A 16,973-nucleotide genomic window follows, 5' to 3' on the forward strand; every position below is an offset into this window, starting at 1 on the left:
GCCAGGCCTCCCTGTCCTTTCACCAACTCCCAGAGTTTGCTCAAACTCATATCCATTCAGTTGGTGATGCCATCCAACCATCTTCTTCTCTGTTGTCCTCTTCTCCTCCTGCCTTCACTCTTTCCCAGCATCAGGGTCTTTTCCAGTGAGTCAGTTCTTCGCATCAGGTGGCCAAAATATTGGAGTTTCAGCTTCAGCATCAGTCCTTCCAATGAATATTCAGGACAGATTTCCTTTAGGATGGACTGGTTGGATCTCCTTGCAGTCCAAGGGACTCTCAAGAGTCTTCTTCAACACCACAGTTCAAAAGTATTTGAACTTTGTAATACATGCACTTAACACATTACTCTGTTCTCCGTATTACTCATCTCATAAGGGTTCATTATTAGAAACATAGAGTAATTGTATTAGAAAATGAAAACTGGATTTGTTTTCTAAGGCTGCCATAAAATAATTACCCCAAGCTTGCTGGCTGAAAACAACAGAGATGTATTCTCTCACAGTTCTGGAGGCCAGAGTCCAAAAGCTAGGTGTCGGCTGGTGTTGTATTAATAATTCCTAGAGGCTCTCTCTTGGCTTCTGATGATGCCAGGCTGTGCTGCTTCTTGGCTCTCAGCCACATCATTCCAACCTCTGCCTCTGTCTTCACAGGCTTCTTCTCTGTGTGTTCTTTCCTCTGTTATAAGGACAGCAGTCATTGGGTTTAGGGCCCACTGTAATTCATATGACCTCATCGTAACTGCTTGGATCTGCAACCAATAAGGTCAGTGATTTCCTTGGCAGTCTAGCGGTTACGACTCTGTGCTTCACTGCAGGGGGCACAGGTTCAATCGTTGGTCTGGAAGCTAAGATTCTGCATGCATGACTGGAAAAAAAAGAATATTTGTTGTTGTTTGGTCACTAAGTCGTGTCTGACTCTTTGCGACCCCATGAACTGCGGCATGCCAGGCTTCCCTGTCCTTCACCACATCCCAGAGTTTGCTCAAACTCATGTCCATTAAGTCGATGATGCCATCCAACCATCTCATCCTCTGTTTCCCCTCTTTCCTCCTGCCCTCAATCTTGCCCAGCATCAGGGTCTTTTCCAGTGAATCGGTTCTTCACATCAGGTGGCCAAAGTATTGGAGTTTCAGATTCAGACCTAGTCCTTGTAATGAATATTCAGGGTTGATTTCCTTTAGGAGTGACTGGTTTGATCTTCTTGCAGTCCAGGGGACTCCCAAGAGTCTTCCCTAGCACCACAGTTTGGAAGCACCAATTCTTTGGCACTCAGTCTTCTTTATGGTCCAACTCTTGCATCCATACATGACTATTAGAAAAACCATAGCTTTGACTAGACGGACCTTTGTCAGCCCTGACTCTGCCCACACCAGATGCCATGAAGCCTCACTCCCCCACCATCCTCGGCCCTGGGCTTCCCTTCAGTCAAACACCTTCTTGCATTTCCCATCCCATGTAGTCTTGGGTTCTTTTCCTTTTCTTGTTTCTCTTCTCTGATTGGGCTCTGATTTGTCAGCCCCCTTGAAATGCATCCATGAGAACAGAGAAGAGAGAAAATTTCCTCTCTGTCATTCTAGACACAGCTAAGGTCCCACGGGCTTCTCATGCTGGCCGAGTCGTGCCGAAGCCCCAGGCCTGGTTCTGCCTCTCACTGTGGTGAGTTTGAGCCTCTCTGTGCTCTGATCCCCTTTAGGATGGGGATCATCTCACATAATCTCAGGGGAGTTGAGGGCCCTGTGGCCCGATGTGTCTGGATTCTCTCTTACTGGCAGCATTGGGATGCACTGGGGTTGAGATGGGGTGTCTGCGGCAGGTTCAGATGAAAGGGTCTGGGCGCCCGTGGACGTCTGCCCTCCGTGGTCCATCACAGTCCCCGGAGGGCTGTCAGACGGGGATAGCTGGCGTGGGAGGGGATGGAGGAATGGGTCCAGGAGGTGAAGTGTCTGGTTCAAACTTTTGATCAGGAGATGTGCCCTTTGATGTAGCAGAGTGGAGCTCCTTCCAAGAGCAGGGCTGCGGCTGGCGGGCCATTTCACCTCCCCTGTGTTCTCTGGCAGATTCAGTGTGAACTTGTGTGTCTGGGTTTCAGCCTGGGGCCACCCTCCCGTGGGGGCCCGTCTGCCTCTTGCTGTCTTGTGGTCTGTCCTAGTGACAGTCGTCCTAGGTCAGGAGATGTGAAATGTGCCCTGAGATCAGAGCGCTAAAGGACACATCTAGTGAACACCTACTGTTTACAAAGCAGGAGATGCAGGAGACATGGCTTCGATCGCTGGGTCGGGAAGATCCCCTGGAGGAGGGAATGACAACCCACTCCGGTACTCTTGCCTGGAGAATCAGTGAAGTGAGGGGAAGGAGGCCAGGTCTCTGAGCTCCTCCAGGTGGTGGTGGCCGCTCAGGCGGGTGTCCTCTGCCCTCCTCTTGGGGGTGGGCTGAGCCCTGTATCCTGACCCCCCGACCTGGCTCTTAGGGGGAAGGACTGGATAGCATGGCTTCTCCCTGACAGCCCCCTTCTTTTAAATCTTCTGCAGCTCCTAAACTCCCGGTCTTTTTTCCTAGTGTCTCATGAGTGTGTGCTAAGTTGCTTCAGTTGTGTCTGACTCTTTGCAACCCCATGGACTGTAGCCTGCCAGTCTCCTCTGTCCATGGGTTTCTCTAGGCAAGAATACTGGAGTGGGTTGCCATTTCTTTCTCTAGGGGATCTTCTTGACCCAGGGATCAGACCCAGGTCTCTTAGTCTCCTACATTTGCAAGTGGGTTCTTTACCACTAGCACCACCTGGATTTCCTAGTGTCTTGTAGGGTCCCCCAGCCTGTGTCTGGCTCCTCTCTGTGAGTCCCTCTTTGTTCGTACCGGGGACCCCATGGATGTGGGAAAGCACTGAGCACTGAGGCCTCGCCCCACCCCTTTTCCTTGGCTGGGGCGGGGGATCAGGCAGTGTCACGGCTCCATGGTAACAGCTGGTGTTGCAAGGTTGCAAAGCTGCCCCTGAGCCCTGGTCGGCTTTGCCACACCCAGTGCGGTTTGTTATACATGCTCTGGCCAGCTGCAGCACTTTCTTCCAAAACGCTCCACCAGCCCTGAGCAAGGAGCTTCTTTAAGTGTCTCCCATGCATCCCCGTAAGCTTGAGGAGGAGTCATTCGGGATGCCGTGCATCTTTGGTGATGGACAGAAACACCTCTTTTGTCCCGACGTGTTGATGGAAAGGCCAGCAGAGCAGTGAGGGTGCTCCAGCTCAGCCTTTCACCAGTCCATGGGACATGCTCCTCCACCTCCTTCATCCTTCCAGGGGCTCCCTGGTTCCCCCGGGTGCTGGGCTGGCTCTGGCCTGAATCCCCCAGAGAGGTGGGATGGTGAGGATGGGGACAGGAAGGGAATGCAGGGGGCATTCAGTGCAGAGTGAGGTGGACGGTATTTGCCCACGGAGACCAGCAAATGATGGACAGTGTTTGCCATCTGCACAGCAACCCCAGTGCTGTCTGAAGTCAGAGGTTTAGCGGGTCCAGCAGGAGAGCCGGAGGCCAGAGTTCAAGAGCCAAGGACACTAGGTATCCTGAGGGCGAGGAAGAAAGAAGGCTGTGTCAGGCACTTCTGGGCACAGTTACCCAGTTCTGACCTTTCAGGGCCTCTCCCTAGACCTCACTCCTCCCTTTCACCCCTGGCTGGCCGGAAAGTCAGTTATTAGCCTCATTTGAGCTTCCCAGGTGGCTCACTGGTAAAGAATCCGCCTGCCAGTGCAGGAGATGCAGGAGATGTGCGTTTGATCCCTGGGTTGGGAAGATCCCCTGGAGGAGGAAATGGCAACCCACTCCAGTATCCTTGCCTGGAGAATCCCATGGACAGAGGAGCCTGGTGGGCTGCGGTCCATAGGGTGGCAAAGAGTCGGACACAACTGAGCACACACACACGCAGGCATTGGCCTCATTTATCTACAGTAACATCGAAATAGGTCACTTGTAGAAACCTCACTGTCCAGCCAGGTCATCAAACATTGAAATAAAAAAGGCTCCAGTACAAACAGTACCTTGTCACTGAAGGGAACACGTGACATGTACCTGCCACGAGGGTGCCGTGGACCGTGTCCCCATACCTCCTCACCCGTGAAGGGTGGCCTGTTCTCCATCCCATGGTTCAGCGCTCAGAGAGCTGAAATAACCACCAAACAATGTCATATGAGATCGTAAAAATCATGGGGCTGTCAGATTCTGGAGTCTTGTTTTTTTTTGTTTGTTTGTTTGTTTGTGTTTTTCCGTTACAGCAGCCTCCTCCCGGGACCAGGGGCATGTCCTTTTCCTGAGATCAAGACTATTTAGGAAGCTTGTCCAGAGTCCTGCCAGGGACAACCCTCTTTGTGGGCAGAAATGGAGGTTTGAGTAGCATGGTTCTCGGAAAATTGAGAGAGAGTCCTTGCACCGTCAAGTCCATCCTTCCCAAGTGTGGAGCCCGGTGGTTTGGACTGTACTTACAGAGTTGTGCGGCCACCACCCAAGTGGTGTGATTTGAGCCTCTTGAGAAACGCCCCAGGGCCCTCCCACATCCCTCTATCAGCCTTCCCGTGGGTCGAGGTCTCCTGTGAGTCGCTGGTGGGGTTAAGTCTTCAAAGCCCCATCTCAGTTCAGCGGGTGGAATCAGACCTTCATCGGCCTCCGGTGCCTCAGAAGGGCGGCCTAGTCATAGACAGACTTGTCACTTGGAAGTCCCCGGGTGAGGGGACCTGAGTCTAACACAGTGAGCTTCCTGGGGACATCCCAGGGCCTCCGTTAGTTGGAAAGGATGTGGGTCCAGTGACAGGTAAGTCAGCCCACAGGAATGCCCAGGGCACAGGGCCAGACGTGCCCTCCGGAGCAGGGCCAGAGACGCGTGAAGGAGCCCGTGGAGAGCTCTTGGAAACAGCTGGCCTCCAGGAGGAGGAGGATTGAAAACACATTTTCCTGTTATCTTACTTACCTGGACCTGCTTATAGGATATCTTGGGACTAGTTTCTGGGCTGCTTCTCTGATTCTCTGGGTTGTGGGATGGATATAAAGGAGCTTAGAGGATGCACCCTCTCCAGATTTCTCTGGCCTTGGAAACATTCATGAAGCTTCCTGGACACGTCCTGTGTGCAAGGTCTGTGAAGGATTCTAAGTGGGCTGTGCTGGGCTTTCCAGCCAGCCAGGGGCTCCCGGTGGGCTGGGACTGTAGGAGACCTGGAGTCTTGCCCCTCCCCCGGTGGATTTCTGCCATTCCTCCGTTGGTCCCGTCAGTCCTGGTGGACTGTGCGGATGCTTGAAAAAAGTGAAAGTGAAAGTGTTAGTCATTCAGTCGTGTCTGACTCTTTGTGACCCCATGGACTGTAGCCTGCCAGGCTCCTCTGTCCATGGGATTTTTCAGGCAAGATTACTGGAGAGGGTTGCCATTTCCTCCTCCAGGGGATTGTCCCAACCCAGGGATCGAACCCACGTCTCCTGCACTGCAAGAGAAAGAAAACTGCTTTGTGTAGAAAGCACTTGAAAAACCTCTCTATCCCAGCCTCTCCAGGGAGATTTTCCAGAACAGTTAGCATTTACTTCTCCTCCTATTGCTCCTGATGCCAGAGGAGACTGAGCTTCAAAGCTGATACTCGGTGTTAGCTTCCTTCCTTCCTTAAGACACACGTGTGATGAGAACGTGTTCTTGGAGTTCTTGGGTTTAGAGGGGCTCCTGCCCTTTTTCTATCCATGAAAGCCTGACTTAAGGGTGGTCCTGGTGGCTGTGAGGTTTCTCTGTAGGGCCAGTGTTAGACCTTCTTCTCCCAATTATTACGGATTGTGGTTATTGGTTATAAGTCTTCATCTGAGAGTAGGTGGGCGCCTCAGGGAGGCCCCTGGAGCGTGGTGGATCCCGGCATCGTGGTGACATCAGAAGAGTCCCCGTCACACACATCGTGTTCCACAGACGCGTTCTTCGTCCTCTTGCACCTACCCTAGGATTTATGTTCTGGCCTGAAAATGGGTTAAACAGACCTGCATTGGCTCAGGGGCACTGTGCCCTGAGCATGGCACCAGCATTGAGGGTGTAGAGATGAAGATGGAGAAGCCTCAGATGTGACCTTGACCTACAAGGGCCTGCAGACAAAAATCCTGCTCTTTGTTGTGTGGTTGGAGATGGTGTCACCCTCCTTTCTGTTGAAAGCCTCCCCTAGGCATAGTGATGCAGTAAAGTGAGGAGGAACCTAGTGAACTTGGGAGCTGGGGCATTGCTCCTGGGAGCTGAGAGCTTGGTGTCAATATGGGAGTCAGACATGGAAAGATGCCCACCAATCAAACATGGGGCTGCTTGTCACAGATGAGTGACAGGTGAGCAGTCCGGGCGGGCTTCTTGGAGGAGGTGTGGATGGAGGCCCGCTTTGGAGAGTGCTGCTCTGCTCAGCCCTGCCACCTGGGCCCTGGGCCTGGGTCTGCCACAGTCGCATACACCCTGTCAACTCTAACCTCCAGGCTTGGAGCCCGGCTCACTGCAGCTCCCCTCTTGTTCCCCACTTTCCCACTTGCCACCTGTCATCCTCCACAAGACTTCATCTCCTCAGCCTTTTCCCAGCCTTCCCCTCCCTCCACTACCGCCAGAGTCCATGTTTCTGATTATTCCCCCCAGTTAGCGTCGCTTGCATTCTTCAGCATCGACTCTCATTTTGTTATTTCCTGTCCCATATTTCCTAAACTCCCCAGGTCCCTCCTCGTTTATTTCCTCATCCTTTCTGGTGCTGTTCGCAGCACCACCCGGTTTGTTATCATCTGCAGATTTAATTAGTGTGGTTGATGACCCTTTTCTTCCAGACCTGGGGCTGTGGGGAGGGGCCTCTGGCAGGGCCAGTTCCTCGAGGTGTGTGTGCAGAGACACACCGTGGAAAAGCCTGTTTTGGCCGCGTAGACGGGACATGTTCCAAACAGGGCTCTCGCCTCATATAGGGAAAAAAAATGCCCTGGGAGCCAGGTTTTTCTGGGAAAGAAGGGAGGAAGCTGGAAGCCGGATTGCACAACCCCCCGATTCAAATTCCTCTGGCTGGGAGACTCCGCCTGCAGAATCCAGTTATTATCGGTCTCGAGCACCTGCTTGTCCCATGCCAGACAGCGGATGCAGGGCCTTTCTCTTCTTGCTGATCTTCACTAGTATGCCGTGGGCTCACTGGTACTGCTGCTTCTGGGTTATTATTTTTTTATTTTACCAAAAAGGAAGCTGAGTCTCAGAGAGACCACCTCCCGTCTCTGTGGTCACACAGGAAGTCAATGGCAGAGCCAAGGGTTGAAGCTGAGCCTCTCTAGGCTTTTCCTTTAATGCCCTCAGCTCTCAGGTACCTCATCTGCTTCATCCCCTGGCCTGCCAACCACGCTGGGCTGATGGATTATTTTCATGGTCCCCTTGGCAGATGAGGTAATTCTGGATATTTTTGGAAGTCCTCAGAATGATCAACTTCTCTGTTCCTTTTTCTCAATTTTTCTGAGTGTCCCTGATCAGTGCATCTCTGTCAGGCCAAGATCTAGGTTTTAGTTAATTTAATAGCCTTTACTCATAAACCAGGGCCTCCCAGATGGCGCTGGTGGTAAAGTATCTGCCTGCCAATGCAGGAGACGCAAGAGATGCAGGTTCGATCCCTGGGTTGGGAAGATCCCCTGGAGAAGGAAATAGCAACCCACTCCAGTTTTCTTGCCTGGAGAATCTCATGGATGGAGGAGCCTAGCCAGCTACAGTCCATGGGGCTGCAAGGAGTCAGACACGACTGAGTGACTGAGCACATTTTACTCGTAAACCAACTTCTCTAAGCTCTACCTGAATATCTCTCAAGGCTGAGTCTGGTGGGATGAGGGTAGACTGTGGGAGGCAGGATAGTGTCATCATTGGTAACTCCAGCTTTTAGGTCAAGTCTGAAGATCTGTGGGTAGCACAGTGGTTTCAAAGCCTCTCTGAGCCCTAGGGCAGTGATTCTTGATGGAGCATTTTATGTTTCAGAAGTAAGTGAGTGAGTGAAGTTGCTCAATCGTGCCCGACTCTTTGTGATCACATGAACTGTAGCCTACCAGGCTCCTCTGTCCATGGAAGTTTCCAAGCAAGAGTACTGGAGTGGGTTGCTATTTCCTTCTCCAGGGGATCTTCCCAACCCAGGGATTGAATCCAGGTCTCCCACATTGCAGGCAGACACTTTACCATCTGAGCCACCAGGGAAGCCCACGTTTCAGGAAGGATCCTCTTTTTTTTTCGTTGGGTGGGACTTCTCAGGCCCTTGAGGCATGTTTGACATCCTTTTCCTCCATTCACTAAGTGGTAGCGATGCTCCTCAGTCATTGTGACAGAAAAGCTTCCACCCATTTCCGAAGGGGGTGGTACAACTCCTGTGGTTTGTAGAGCAGAGATGCAGAGAACATTTCAGGGCCAAGTCGGGGTGAGCAGGTGGAGCTCTGGCTTCCAGAGGTCAATGTGGGCAGCCCCATGCAATGTTTGGTTGGAAGAAATCATTCTTTGGCTGAAGAAAGTTTGTGGCTAAGTTGTAGAAGATTGTACAGCTTCTTTGTACTTGTGCAAAGCCTGCCTCCCTGTATAAGACCTCTATTACATAGGGTTAATGATTCTTAGAAGGAAGAGTCAGAAGTATGCCTTCAAGAAGCCTGCCTCCTCTCACCTAGAGGAGGTCACAGTCACACCTTGGAAGCTTCTCCTTCATTCTGTGGACTGTGGCCTAGACCCAACCCCAGAGCAGGTGGACAATCACTGCCCATCTGCTGTACTTCTGGTCTTGCTGGAAAATAGGAAGCAGTTCCCAGCTCCGTTGAGAAGGAGAAGGAGGCAGGCATTCTCTCAGGGTTCCCTGATGGGGGACTTGTTATTCTTTATTCTGTTGAAGATGTAATGAATCCAGGGCAACGCACAGGGCTGACCCATCAGGGCCTTTGTGAGGTTCATGGGCAACAGCAACATAGTGGATGGTGTGGCTGCATCTTGGTCCTTGGCTCCCCAGCTTCACTCGGCTTTAGGCAACCTCATCCCACTCCTCTTCATGCTACCCACACCATTTTGCATGTATAAATCCCGTTATGATATTTGAAGTTGGTTCCTTGTCCTCCAGGGCCTCCTTTCTGGCCCCTCCAGCCCAGAGTCAGCTCTTCCACTGGTTTCTTACATCATTGAGAACTCTTGGTTCTGTTAACGGAAAACCCAACTCAACTGCTTTAAAAAACAAAACAAAGGGAATTTATAATCTCATGTAATCAGAAGGTAGGTCTGTGGAGGATTGATCCAGCAACTCACAGGATGTCCCCAAGGACCCCCTATTTCTTTACCTTTCTGCTCAACCTTTTGCAGAGTCCATTCCATCCTCTGCCTTCTCAGTGGTCCTTGGCTGACCCAGGTCTTCCCCTGACGGCCACTGTTTTCCCCAGGGTTTTGGCAGAAAGAGAAAGCTGCTTTGTCCTGAAACCCTAGCCAACATTTCCTCATATCTTAACCGGTTCTGATTGCATTACAAACATATTCCAGAACCAATAGCTGTGATGGGGGGTGATTTTGGAATTGGTGTTGAAGTCAAATATATAGCTGAGAACCGGGAGGCATATTTCTCTGGGCTTAAAACCTGGCAATTATTGATGAGTGAAAGGGGAGACGGCCAACAAATGAGCGTTCATTAGTTGTCCTGTCCATTTGGGCATTAATCACCCCAGTCTTGATGTTATTCATTTGTCTCATGTGTTAGATATCATTTATCTGGTTTCCAAGGAGACTAGAAGCCGTATGACAGTTTATATTTCTTCTGTGTGCCCTTAACTCTTAGCACATTGCTGATCACACGGTTGTTGCCTAATAAATACTTGTTGAATTGAAATATGCTGGGATGATTGAGTCGTAGGAAACAGTGGAGCTATTCCTTCAGGGAGGGGTGAGTCACTGCTCAGACACAGCAAGGCCACATCTTTTGGAGGGGAGGCGAGGGGAGTGATGACTGATGGTCTGAAGGTTTTATAGAAGTGTCCGGAGGAGAGAAGACAAACATCTAAATCAAGAAATGACATAAGTTTTGAGTTAGGAGGAATAATGAGAGAGATGGGTACTTTTAGAGGTAACATAATGGGCTTTTAAATGCCTGGAAATGCTTGGCTCTGCATGGGACATTTATCACATGCAGGTCAGGAAGGAGATTCTGGGTTTTCCTGCCCAAAGGTATGATGGCTGTTGAACTTGGTGATCTGTAGGGCGACTCCATGATTCATTGTCCAATCTGGGACTTTTTGGGTAACACTAAGATGCCACACTGGATAGAACAATGGGGCAGAAGAAATAACCTGGGACTGTCCCAGCCCAGTCAGGACCTGTCAATCATCCTTGATCAAGGTATCTATCTGTATCAGCCACCCAGCCGCCTGCCCAGCAGCTGCCTTCCATTTCTCTGGGCCTTGACATGCTCTCAGTATCCTGGTGGGGTGAGGGGTTGCTGAGAGCTGGCGTCTGCAACATCTGATTCCACTTGGGGATTGTCGACTGTCCAAAATTGTTCTGTGACGAATCAGAAAGGGCAGCATTTTCCTCTGGTTTATCCATGACCTTTTCCCCTCTGTTTGGGGCTGGGCCTCTGTGTCGGGAGCCTGGTTTTGGGAGAGGCCCTCTCCTTTCTGCCAACATCTTCAGGGTGTTTGGAGTTTTATCCTCTTCTTGGGTAGAAATTTGGTCTCTGACTCCTGGATTCTGTTCTGTCTGTTATTCCTGCATTCTAAACTCCCAGGGAAAAACTCTCCTTTAACTTCACTCAGAGGTAGTCAGGTAATCCAGGAACTATTGCCATGGTGGGTGGGCTCAGATTTGATTTCTCTCAAGTGGGATCCGAGAAGCATGGTAGCATCCCGTGGAGGTCAAGGGTCAGGAGATGCTCTGCACTCTTGAGTCCCAGGGCAGAGATTTGGCAATGGCTACCCCTGAACTCTCTCTTTAAAAATCCTTTTATATTAATACATACTTTGGAGTTTGCAAAACACTTTTCTGCATATAATCTCATTTGATTCTGAGATATCATGGAATCAGTACTAGCTTTTGAATATCTTGTATGTGTATGTGCTCAGTCGTTTCCGACCCTGCAACCCCATGGACTGGAGCCTGCCAGGCGCCTCTGTCTATGGGATTTCCCAGGTAAGAATACTGGAGTGGGTTGCCATTTCCTACTCCAGGGGATCTTCGGACCCAGGGATCAAACTCTTGTCTCTTGCATCTCCTGCATTGGCAGGTAGATTCTTTACCACTCAGCCACCCGGGAAGCCCAATGCCTATTTATTAACTAAAAGCTAACCATATATAGGGCTCCCCTGGTGGCTCAGTGGTAAAGAATCCACCTGCAATGCAGGAAGACTTGGGTTCGATCCCTGGGTCATGAAGGGATCGAAGATCCCGTGGAGATGGAAATGGCAACCCATTCCAGTATTCTTGCCTGGGAAATCCCATGGACAGCCTGGTGGGCTACAGTCCATGGGGTCACAAAGGGTCGGACATGACTTAGTGACTAAACAACAACAACAATATATAACATATTTTAAATAAATAATATTTTTATTAAACATAAATAACATGTTATAAATAATATATCTTAATGAAAAATAATATTTTCCAAAGAAAAAAATTGTAAGAAAATATGGCATTATTTTATATTTTTGCATATCTTTTTTTTTCTAGCCTTATTGAGGTATAATTGATTATAATAAACTGTACATATTTAAAATGATCTGATCTGTTGAATTTGGGCATATGTACAAACCCATGAAGCCACCATCATAATCAAGATAATGAGTGTATCCACCACCCCCAAAAGATTCCATGAGTCTCTCATAGAGTCCTTCCTTCTGCCCTCCAGGTGGTATTATTATTGATCATTGCAGTTATTTTAATGGGCATCCCTGGTGGCTCAGTTGGTAAAGAATCTGCCTGCAATGCAGGAGACCTGAGTTCTATCCCTGGGTTGGGAAGATCCCCTGGAGAAGGAAATGACAACCCTCTCCAGTAATCTTGCCTGGGAAATCCCATGGACAGAGGAGCCTGGTGGGCTATAGTCCATGGGGTCTCAAGAGTTGGACACGACTTAGAGACTAAACCACCACCACAATTATTTTAATAGTGCCTCTGTGTTTTAAGAGCTTTGGTGACTTGCCAAAAATGGTGTGGCAGGGACTTCCCTGGCGATCCCATGGTTAAGACTTCTCCTTCCAACACAGGAGATACAGGTTTGATCCCTAGTTGGGGGTCTAAGATTCCCCTAAGATGCCTCCCAGCCCCCAAACAAATTCAATAAAAACTTTAAAAAATGAGCCACATAAAAAAAATCTTTAAAACAAAAAACAAAGCCCAAAATGATGCATCTGAGAAGTAACAGAGGTGGGGCCCAAGACCCAATAAGTCTTCAGACCTTAGTACCCGTGACCTTTCCATGACCATGACAGTGGTGACGATTTCCCCCACGCTTCTGTGGGTTTTTGAGATGGACAGAAGCCCAGGGAACACTTAATCCCACTCTGTTGCTGACACCTCATGTGGTCCCAGTCCTTCCAAGGTGCTGGGTTGCCCTGGGGGGCCCTGCAGCTAAAGGATTAGATGGGAAACTGGCTTTCTTGGCCCTTGGTGTAAAAGAGGATCTGACTCCTTAATTTTTGCTGGGTTCCTCCCTCCCCAATTCATCTTCACCTGGGCTTGAACAGAGGTTTCCTAGGTGGCTTCTCTCTGGAGAACAGTGATCTCAGTGCACAGATTGAATCCTGTGTGGCCAGGTCCAGAGATCATCTCTTCTGGGCGCCTGTCCATCCTAGTAGCTGACCCAAGGGGTCCACCCAGCATGGAAGGCCGCCTCCCACTCCCGGGAACTTCTGGTGATGGCTCTTTGTTTTGACAAAATTATGAAAAGAGTGGCTGGGTTTCCATCTCCATAGGACCCTGGCTGGACTGTTTCTAGTCTTTGCTTGGGGACTAGGGGCAGCCTGTCCCATGAAAGCAGTCATGCTGCTGCTATTTTTGGGGGGTGGTCCCTGGGACAGGGTTCATGGGCAATTGGTCCTGCCCTCCATCTTTGCTGATCATTCACGCATCCTCCCCTTGGCCCAGGGAGGAGAGGGTTAGAGAGGAGGATTGTCCCGGGCCTCCAGGAAGTTCTTCCCTGAGCTTAATTCCAAGCCACTGTGTCTTCAGAAGACCCAGGTGGAGCCTGTCCCCAGACCATGGGTTGGAAGTTCCTGCAGGAAGTTAAGACTTTGGTCTTAATAATGACATGGGTAGACCAGGTGTTCCTCCAGGGGGCATGAGGCATTCCCTGTTCTCAGCTCTACATGCACCCTACCCTTCTCCTTATTCTGCAATGATGGCTGCACTGGCTGCAGTCTCAGGCCGCCGTCACTTCTCCATCTGCGTGGACATCAACCTTGGTGATCTGAGAACGTGGGAGCCCCTGGTGGGGAGGTTGTCTCACGCTTCTCGGTCCTCATGGATCTGAGGTGACCTGGGTTGGTGACATCTGGGAGGTTTCTGCCCCCCCTCGATCCCTCTCTATCGTCTGCCCACTGCCCACCCTGGCAGCCTCGATCTGGGGCCTCAATGCACTGCAGCTGGTGTTCTCACGGCAGGGCTGGGCCTGGAGCACACGCAGGCGTCTGGAGTTAGCGTTGTGGTGGCTTGGCCGGGCTGCAGGGGAAGGAGGCTTGTGGAGTATCGGTTTCCAGCATTTGGCTGGGACTGCCTCCCATTCACTCTTGTCTCTCCAGAGGGAGGACATGGTCCGGTGCAGCCACATGCAATCTTTGGAAAACAACACCGAGACATAAACAATATGGATAACCTCACCAGGAGTGCGTGACCTGCGGTCCCTAACGAGGGTTTTGAGCAGTGGCTGGAGCTCCAGAGAGAGGTGGCTGGGGGCGCGATTTCCCCCATCCCAGCCCCCTGTCTCCTATCTACCTAATCTCTCATGAAGGGAGAGGGACACGGGACTGCCCTGGATGGGTTGAGAGCCCTCGGGTATGTGCTGCTGTCATAAGCACCAGGGGATAGACAATGATCTGAGAGACCTGGATTCCATTCCTGGCCCAGCTACTAGCTAGCTGTATGTCCATAACCCAGCAACTCAGCCTTCTGAGCTCTGGGTCTTCATTTGCTACTTGAGAAAGATGTAAAGCATTGCTGGAGGGCTCTCCAACTCCAGAGTCCTCGGGCCAAGTCAGTTCTCTCTTCTGAAATGCACCATGGCTGTCAGTTGGCCCTGCTTTGAGCCATTAGTACGGGGGTGTTGAATAGCATGTGGAAGTCTGATGGCTGGCAAGTAGAGAGACCCAAGATTTCTTTTATTCATCAGATCATCTCTTATTCTTTTCCTTAATGCTGCAACACCCTTACAATCCTATAAGGCACAGAGGTTCCAGGAACCTCCAGCTCCAGTTCAGTTCAACTGTGTTTTGTGAGCATCAGGATACACTCATGCCAATGCAGTAGACCTCTAGGGATGGGAGCGGTGACCTTCAGATGCAGGGAGGACCTGGGGCCACCGAGAGGAACAGAGATGCCCTCCTGAGAGGTTTGTATAAGGGCTCCTGGTCAGGTGGAAGCTTGAGCAATACCAGGACTACTAGACAGAGCATGTGTGATCTGTGCACTGCAAGGAAAGATCCCACATGATGCAATTAAGACCCAATGCGGCCAAATCAATAGAGAAGAATAGAGAAAAGAAGAATGGCTGTCAGGGGACAGTTAGCAGTCTGCCACCAAGACCACAGGTGGACCCTGGCCCTCCCGACCCTGCTCAAACATCTGCAGCTGCTTAATGGACGTTTGGTGTACACTTGAGGCACCACTTCCAGATAAAGGTGAAAAAGAGGTTTGCTACAATTTGAAAACAAAGATGAAACCAAATATTTTGAAATCAATAATAGTCATGATTTCATCTTAGAGAGAAGGATGGTGGCACCCTTTGCCATCTTTCACTGGAAATGTCATTTCTGGGGCTTCAGGTCAGCTCCACAGATGGTTTCTGTCTTCCTCTTGCTTTTCACTAAATTAGAAAAGCTTAAATTACCATTTGAAGTAGCAGCAAGTAATTGATGACTCTGTCTAGCAGTCCCAGTATTGTTGTCATAGACAGAGAAATTGGGGCGATTTCTCACTGAAGTCACTTCCAGGGTTTTGTCTGAACTGTGTCCACTTAGGGTCTCAAAGACTCTGTATCTCTTCTTAGGGCTGCCTCTTTGATGCCTCTCATCCTTTGATTCAATATTAGTCTAAGGCACGTCTTGATGTTCTCGTGCAGCCCTTGGATGTGGTTTTTAACTATGTGCAATAGATGTTCTAAAAACCACCAGGTAGAGCATAACCTGCCTAAATTCGAGTGCTTTTTTTTTTTTTTTAATATAACGTTATTTTTGGCCATGCTGTGTAGCATACAGGATCTTAGTTCCCAGATTAGGGATCAAACACAAGCCCTGTGCATAGAAGCTCGAAGAGTCAACCAGTGAACTGCCAGTGAAGTCCCTCAAATCCTTTTTTCTAAAAATCCTACTATCTGGGTAACTTTGGACAAATTGTTCGAACTTCGCCTGCTCAACAGTAAGGTGGAGAGGCGATGGTCCCCCATGCATATTCTGTGAGCTGAAGCACACGACCTCTGCACTCCATCCAGGCACACAATTCACTCAGTAAAGATGCATCTTGGTGATGAGTGTTGTTTTCAGGCACTTGTCAACTCTAGACCATGCAAGGCTTTCAGACCCCAGTTCTGTCTTCTTGTGAAATCCTGCTTTCTTCTTTCTTCTCCCTCCTTAGAAGTCAGCAGCTTTCATCCCCAAGGTGGGGGTAGCTTCTGGATTATCGAAAGGATCATGGAGTGCCATTAACAATCAGAGAGACACTCTTCTTCACTTGCATTATGAGCATCATGAAGTGTCTTTTTGCCTTATATCATTTCAGAAACCCGTGAACCGGTGAACCCGTGACCATGAGCTGACTGTCAGTTGGGTGTGAAAAGCAGTCTTCTCCCAGCAACCTGGTTCTCTGCCCGGCACACTTGGGATGGTGTGTGTGGCTGCCTCCAATGGCATCTTCAGTGCTAAACCGAGACCTGTATTGGTGAACGCCAACTGGTCTTTGAGGATGACTTTGCAGAGGATTGTTACTGCTTTTCTGTGAGGAACATTCCTTTCGCTGCCCACAATGTTGGCGCCTTTTGGATCCTGGTCTCTGTGTGTCGTGTTTCATGAGATGCTCAGGAAACCAACAAGGCCTGCTTTCCCCTGTAGCCTGTGTGTGGGGGAGGGTGAGAATGGGACAAGAAGCTGTGAGCTCGTCTCTCTGCAGAGTACGATGGCTACGACCTGGTCCTTGCTTTGCCCTCAGCTGCTTTATCCTAACTGTCCGTGGCACATGGGCCAGTATCTCGCCGGGCTTTGGGATTCCCAGAAGTCACTGGATGAGGAATTGCCCTATTGACTTGTGCTGCTTTCTTTGTGAACACAGTGTTTGTAATTGATTTTGCAGGTAGTTTTAGAAGCTTCACACCAATGATGAGGCTTTTTGCCCTTTGTTTCCTACTTGAATTGGTCTTTTTTCATTCTTTAGTGATGAAACGAATTATATTAATGTCAGAAAGTGTTTTTTTCCCCCTCCTTTGTGTGCTTGTTCTGAAAAAATTTGAGGTTTTCTTTGTAGATGAGAAGAAACTTACAGCTTCATGTTGTAACCTGACCGATTGTTATAGCAGACACTGCCCGGGGCCAAATGAGCTGCTGAGTCAATAAAACCTAGTTTTCAGATATTCATCACTGCATTTCCTTTCCTTATGTTACATTTTTTGGGTGAAATCAGTGCACTCAGAGAATGATATGTCCTGGGACCTAAATTCACAGCCATACTCACACAAAATCCTGCCTATGATTAATTTTTTATGATATTATATTGAGTTGTACTATTTGCATTTATTATTTTTATCATTAGCTTTTGTTGTTGTTTAGTTGCTAAGTAATGT

At 49.5% G+C, this 16,973-nt stretch overlaps 1 protein-coding gene across 2 annotated transcripts in view; it reads left to right on the forward strand.

The window, feature by feature from the left end:
• Window positions 1–16,973, forward strand: part of ANO2 (anoctamin 2) — a 328,686-nt gene that overhangs the window by 51,531 nt on the left and 260,182 nt on the right. The gene's annotated exons all lie outside the window — the stretch shown is intronic.

The sequence above is a fragment of the Giraffa tippelskirchi genome, chromosome 4, assembly GCF_054371585.1.
Source record: "Giraffa tippelskirchi isolate mGirTip1 chromosome 4, T2T-mGirTip1v1.2.pri, whole genome shotgun sequence".
NCBI lineage: Eukaryota > Metazoa > Chordata > Mammalia > Artiodactyla > Giraffidae > Giraffa > Giraffa tippelskirchi.